Consider the following 7,110-nt stretch of genomic DNA (forward strand, 5'->3'; position numbering starts at 1 on the left):
TAATATTTTAACTTTTTAGAATTTAGTCCTTAAGCTCATAAATTGAAATCTAAACATTTTCATCCTTTTCTTAAGCTAGCCGATTTCTCTAGGGAACTATATCAATCCATGCAAATCATCTTCCCACAAATTTACCATGAGCTTTCATCACTTTTACAAATAAGTCCCTAAATGTCATTTTCATCCAAAATCACTTTACAAAAGTAGTTTATTTATCAACAAGGACTTATAATATTCCATTAAACATCAAAAACTCATGCAAGAACATTCATGGAAAACCCTGAAATCTTTAATAGTTTTACAAATTGATCCTCGAGCTAGCTAGATTAAGCTACAACGATTCCGAAAACATAAAAATCATTAATAACGAAATTGAAATACATACCGTGCAAGCAAAACAAGTTGGCCGAATACCCTAGAAAGCTTCCATGGTTATTTCTAGTTGAATTCTCAAATGAAGAAGATGATACCATCTTTTTCTTTACTTTTGTTTTATGTTTTAATTACTCTTTTACCATTTTACCCTTTAAAAACATTAATAATTTTAATAAAACCTTGTCATAAACATCCACTAACTACATAAATGGTCTAATTATCATCTAAGTCCTTTCACATTAAAGTTTCATAGCCATTTGTCACCTTTAACTAATAGAACTCCATCTTTGCACCTTTTACGATTTAATCCTTTTTACTTAATTAAGCATGCAAATGTCAAAATTTCTTAACGAAATTTTAATATGACCTTACTAACATCCCATAGACATTAAAATAATAATAAAATAATAATTTACTTGTCGGATTTGTGGTCTCAAAATCACTGTTCTGATTTCACTGAAAATGGGCTGTTACAAATTAATCTACTATCTTTTTCACCAATACAACAAGTGAATCATGTCCTAACATTCCCTTTTGTGCTTAAAGATCATATCACTCATATTTAAATTCTCCCCCTGAAAATTTTAGGATGTAAACACAATCTATTTACTCTTCAAATGCACTCACCAAATAAGTTATTCAATGAGCAATAAAGTCTCTCTCAACTTAGTACATAAACTTATACAAGTCTTTTAATATATAGAAGTTTTCGAGACTTGCTAAGATACTAAATATCAATTACACTCTAACCTCTTAATAGTAGTGGCTACAAAATAACAAAATACATTATACTAATAAAGACTAATGTAAAGTGGGATATTAGAGATTCATTCTTCAATGATATCTTCAATGCAATCCAATCCGTTCTCCACAATCTAAAGGATTCAATTGCTTGATTTGTTCCAATACAATCTTTAAGGATAATTGCTTTAAATAGATTGATCTTCAAAGCCGATCTTGCATACATTCAAAATATTTGCATAATTTAAAGCCTAAAGATTTTATTTTAATAAATTGCCAACTCCAAATATGACAAGTAACATCTCGTTAGAGTGATAGTGAAAGTAGCCACTTGCCATTGATACTTAATAGATAACTTCCAAAATTTATCTTAATACAATACATTAAATATAAAAATAAGAAAATGAGTTTTGATTCAAAGACTCCACTAAGGTGGCGGGAAGAAGAATATATTGTGGGATTATGGTGTAATATCTTCTCTGAAAACACTTGAAATAACCCATATTCAAGAGAGGGAAGCACTTAATCTTTGGGTACATTGAAAACCCACTGAGTTTGATAATCATTTAATAAAAAAGCATAAGCTTTTGTTGGTAGTGGCTGACGACATTATTACAGAATTATTGCTTTTCTTTTCATTCATTTAATCAACTACTCTCTGAGATTTTATTTTTATTTTTATAATCACACATGTTGAAATTAATTTTATTTATTCGAATTAGGTGAAATTTAACCATGTAATAGTAATAATTTTAAGATTTAAATTTATTTCAAACCAATTAATACTCACCATATCTACTATATTCCTTTCTTCCAAAACCGTCTTCTTCTCTGTTTACAGTTTTATGTCTGTTCTGGTTTTAATCTCTTTTTATGTTTAAATTAAGATTAAATTTGTTTACTCTGATTTAATATAATATATATTTTAAATTTATAATATTATTAGTAAGTCTAAATTGATAATACTAATAAGTATTGTTTAAAAAATTATAATTTATAATATTATTAATAAGTTCATAAGGTCTTACTAATATTGTTTTGTTGATAACTTGGAGTCCTAAAAGATGCAGATTTATTTTGTTGATGACTTTCTTACATTAAATAACCTTATCAGTTTGAACATGCTAATAACATAATAAGAAAGAGTGATCAAATCAAATTAAAATGAAGGGATTAAAACAACAATTAGACCTTTATGTTCCATAGCTTATATTCAATTAAATAATCAAATCCTTATTACGCAAAAGATCATACTTTCTCATCGGAAAAAAGAACCTGGTGAACACAATAATATCAACATGGCTTGCAAATTGCTGTCTGTATATATGGTGCCCATTATTTGGTGATGAATCAATTTGGGGCATAATTGAATAACATATAAAAGTGATGGGAATCCCAATTCATAGGCATATCTATAGAGGCAGATATGACCTTTTTTGGAGACACTAAGATTGTGTATTTATAAACACTCCAAAAGACAAAAGTTGCAGCATTGGTATGGCCATATTGCATGTGGAAAACCAGATGCAAAAGCTAGGCCGATTTGGCTCTTGGGTTGGAGTATGTTTGGTGTGGTAGATTCCTTGTCTTTTACAAGCTTTCATCAATCGTCATCTAAAATGCAATTTGATTAAATGGTTTTTCAAGTACTTGAACATCATGATAATGTATTAAGTCCTCTACAGTAAAGTCGAGAAGAGTTGTTTAAAGTTTGAACTCGGAATTAGATGTTAATGAAAATTTAATATTAACGTAAGTCGGTTTTTTTACTATACCAATGCTTTTATTGATGATTATTTGACTACACTTTGAAGTTTTAGCTTTCTTGTATGGGGGCTTCATCTTCAAATAATTGAGAGGTGGAGGCCGTTGTCCTAGTGATAGTAACAAAACATGAAATTTGGCAATGGCGTCCTCATTCCTATCTGTTATGGATCCGTACAACAGCTCAAATACTGTAGAAATAGAGTACAACTTTTTCTAGTACTGTTGAGGGGAGGCCGGACTCATTTGGGAAACAGTTTGCAAAGTGTCGTCCATCGGATCCCTCAACGGATCCGATATTGAGCCTGGAGTGTCTATACTCGAATTTATCTTCGGGTTTCATATCCTGACTCTGCCGAGAGCTCGAGGAGGTGACGAGTTCACAAAAAGATAAAACCCAAATATAGAGCCAAACATAAACACCCCGAAATCATTACCGAATCTATTGAAGAGTACATAGACCCTCGGGCATATAACAGTTCACAAATTTTTCCCAGGCAAGTCTGGCACCCTAAACACAAGCCGAGGATATGTTAGTGCATGCCCTTCCTAAGTTTAAACTTAATATAATATATGTAAGTATATTGATTAATATTGCATCAAAATACTTGTGCTGTTATCAAGTTTTTTAGTTATCAACTATATGCATTAAGTTATGCATATAGCAGATCAACTAACTATTGATGTAATAGTAAAATACTTGTATAGATATTTATCATTTAGTCTTGAATTTAAACTTTGGACCTTACTCCCTTTATTATTGAAATTTGTTGGGACAGATTTGGTGGAAAAATGAGTAGAATGGGAATGGAATAGATAAACCTGCTAGTTTTGATCTGAGTTTAAAATATAATAGAATTTAAACTCAGATTCAATTTTATTCATAGATAATTAAAAGACTCAAGCCCATCCGATTTAAATCTAAATTGATTTGAATCAGAAATAATCTAATTTCAAAATGACCAGGATCCTAAATGATCAAATTTTAAAACTCAAACCTCAAATTTTAATGATACAAATTCAAAACAGTTTGCTTATGAAATTGATTTAATCTCAAAATGGTCCAAATTAAAATAATTCAAAGTTTTAAAACTTGAATAAACTCTATTTAAATTATAAATTTTGAAGAAGTCAAAATAAGATTCTACCAATATACTAAATTATAATCTTACAATTTTTAAAGAGTCTATAAAAACAATTTCATAATTTTTGGGGGCAAAACCCTTACCAGCTACAATTGCACATATTTAGAAATATTTTTCAGCTGCTGCCTGTGGTTTGGATTCTTAAATTAACCATAACAAAATCATTGGCAGTACTAACTATGTACTGATTTGCAACTAATTGAAGAGCATTTGGAATATAATTTGTACGATGGCATCTCTTTATAGAGTAAATTTGTATGATGATATTTGTTTATGCAATGATTGTTGTCCTTATGAAATACCAATGGGTTTTGAGATTAGAGCTGACAAAATATCTTAATTTTAATATGAAATTGTATTTATTATATAAATAGTCTGGATATGACGTATTAAAAAATTAATGTTAATAAAATTTTAGAGTGCTTACATATTTTTAATTTGATCAACGTTGTCGAAACCATTTTTTTGAAAAACAGAAATTTTAGGTTGTCGACTTTAAAAAAATGAAAATTGGGAGTCACCACCAATCTTTTATTAAGGTGTGATTGGGTCACCTAAAACGACTTTGGTCTACGAATTTTAGAAAAAAAAACGGGTTCGGAAGTCAGTTACTATGAGGAAGGATTAGCACCACCATTACGCCCAAAAATTGGTACCTAATCAATTAATTAATGTCTTAAGGTAGAAAATTTTAAAAATTTAATCTTTAAAAACTTAAAACGTTGCATATTAAGACCATTTTCAATTCAGAGAAGCAAAAATGCCACACCCAATACGTTAGGGCACAACATTCTAATTTCCCCCAAAATGAATTAGGTCAGAATATCTATACAATAAAAATATTAAAAGAACATCCACTTATCCAAAATTTAAGAAACCACACCCAATACGTTAGGGCACGATCCCTTTAGAATCCCGAACTCGGAATATTTCCTTTAATTTAAAAGAACATCTACTTATCCAAGATTTAAGAAATCACACCCAATACGTTAGGTCACGATCCCTTTAGAATCCCGAACTCGGAATATTTCCTTCATGACTTTTAAAAAATCTTCATTTCGAGAAATCAATGCGCCACATTCAATACGTTAGGACACAACGTGTTGAATTCCCAATAATGAGCTTTTATTTTAATTAAAAGAATATCCATTTTGAAAAAGTTTGATTTTAAAAATCAAAAAATGTAATGATATGCTACTTTAAATATATCATGCAATAATAAATATTACAATAACATAAAAATAATACAAATATATAAACAAATAAATACAATAATGGTATGCAAAATATCAAATAAATGGGCAAGATAATAAAACATGTAATCCTAAATCAATAGACCAATGATTGAAATAAATAAAAAACACATAAGTTTAAAACAATTAAAATAACGTCAAAATTAAATAAATTAAACATGTGAATATAAAATATGTTTTTTAGTAGAAATATATACATAAAACTATATATATAATAATAATTATTTATGGAAGTTGAAAACATTATTAAAATATTGATTTTAAGAGAAATATATAAAAAAGGACTAAATCAAATCGCTAGTAAAAATAAAGGGGGTAAATCCGCAAATAAATAAAGTCTGGAGGACTTAATTGGACTCACGAATTACATAGAGGGGCTGGAAGGGAAATTTTCCCTTCTCCTCTAAAACGGCGCCGTTCAAACGGATCTAATTGGAATTTAAAATAAATTAAAGGCCAAAATTTAAAAAAAAAGTACTTAATTGAAAATATATAAAAAGGCGGAGGGGCTAAAAGTGCAATTTCCCCCTCCGCGCGAAAACACGCGGATCCTGGGTCCGGGTCGGGTCGACGCGCGGATCCTCCCCCTCTAAAACGGCGCCGTTTTGATTGGCCTATTTAAGCCAATTTTCAACCTCAAATTTTATTTTCAAAACCTTCTTTTTAAAAAAACAAATCCTTTTTTTTAAAAAAACCTCTCAACCCTTTAGTCCTCCGACCATTGGTCGGTCATCGGACCCTCGCCGGCCACCGTACCGGCCGCCTATCTCCGGCGCCGGTACCATCGTCCACGGTGGCCGGAAAAAAAAATTCCCCTTTTAACCTTCTTAACCTCTTGAGCGTAGATCCGGGCTCAAACCTCGCGAAATATTGACGAATGGGCCTCTAGAAGCAAAAAAACCTTTCGGCTTCCGGTCGTCAATCCTCGGTGACGACTTCCTTGGCCATCCACGGCGGTTAGGGGCCTAAAACAGGTTTTTTCCTTCCTTTTATATTTATATTATTTATAAAAATAATAAAATAAATAGATATAATCGAAAAAAAAGAATAAAAATAAAATAGAAACGCAAATATCAACCTTTATTCTCTTATGCCTCTGTTTGTAATGTAAAAGATAGGGCCCTTTTTTGATTTTTTTAAAAAAAATCCCCCCCTTTACAATATTACAATGGCTTTATATAGCCGAATGAAAATACAAGAAATGGAAACGAAAAATCTGCTTGATTTGATTTGATTTGGTTTGATTTGATTTTTGTTTCCTTTCTTGTGTTCGCAGGTGTAGATCGTGAAGATTCGGGGGTGAGGCAAGGCTCGACTGCGGCGCTGTTGAAGATTAGAAACCCTAGGGTTTTATCCGTTTTGGGCCATTGTAATTTGGGCCACCACTTTATTTTGGTTTGGGCCTTGTAGCCCGTTTTGTATTTGGACACTATGGCTGTTTTTTTATTTACAAAAGGGACGGGTAAAATTTAGGTATTACAAACGTATTTTAAATATATTTCACCTTGGATTTGAGCTAGCATTTGAGACAAACTAATAGATTAGATTGACAAAAAAACTTAATTGATATGATTTTTTTATTATTTAATATATATATGCTTAAAATTGATATAATATTTGGTATATTAAATATTTTAAAGTTGAGATATTAATTTAAAATTTGGACCAAAAAGCAATTAAACTTAACTGTTTAAATATGTTTTTGCATATACTCCAATTTGTCCTCAACAAAGATATTTTTGTATACAAATAAAGTTGGGCAAAAGTAGTATTTTAAAATTTCTTGAGTCTAAATTCATTCAGTTGGATTCAATTAAATGATTTTTTATTAT

The 7,110-nt window shown here is 30.3% G+C and overlaps 1 long non-coding RNA gene across 1 annotated transcript; it reads left to right on the forward strand.

Annotated features, from left to right (window-relative positions):
- The first annotated feature begins 5,963 nt into the window (after positions 1-5,963).
- LOC128041778 (uncharacterized) lies at positions 5,964-6,774 on the forward strand. Its single transcript, XR_008196631.1, has 2 exons — positions 5,964-6,252; positions 6,555-6,774. It is a non-coding gene; the product is annotated as an uncharacterized LOC128041778 (long non-coding RNA).
- The last annotated feature ends 336 nt before the right edge of the window (positions 6,775-7,110 follow it).

Source organism: Gossypium raimondii, chromosome 6 (assembly GCF_025698545.1).
Source record: "Gossypium raimondii isolate GPD5lz chromosome 6, ASM2569854v1, whole genome shotgun sequence".
NCBI lineage: Eukaryota > Viridiplantae > Streptophyta > Magnoliopsida > Malvales > Malvaceae > Gossypium > Gossypium raimondii.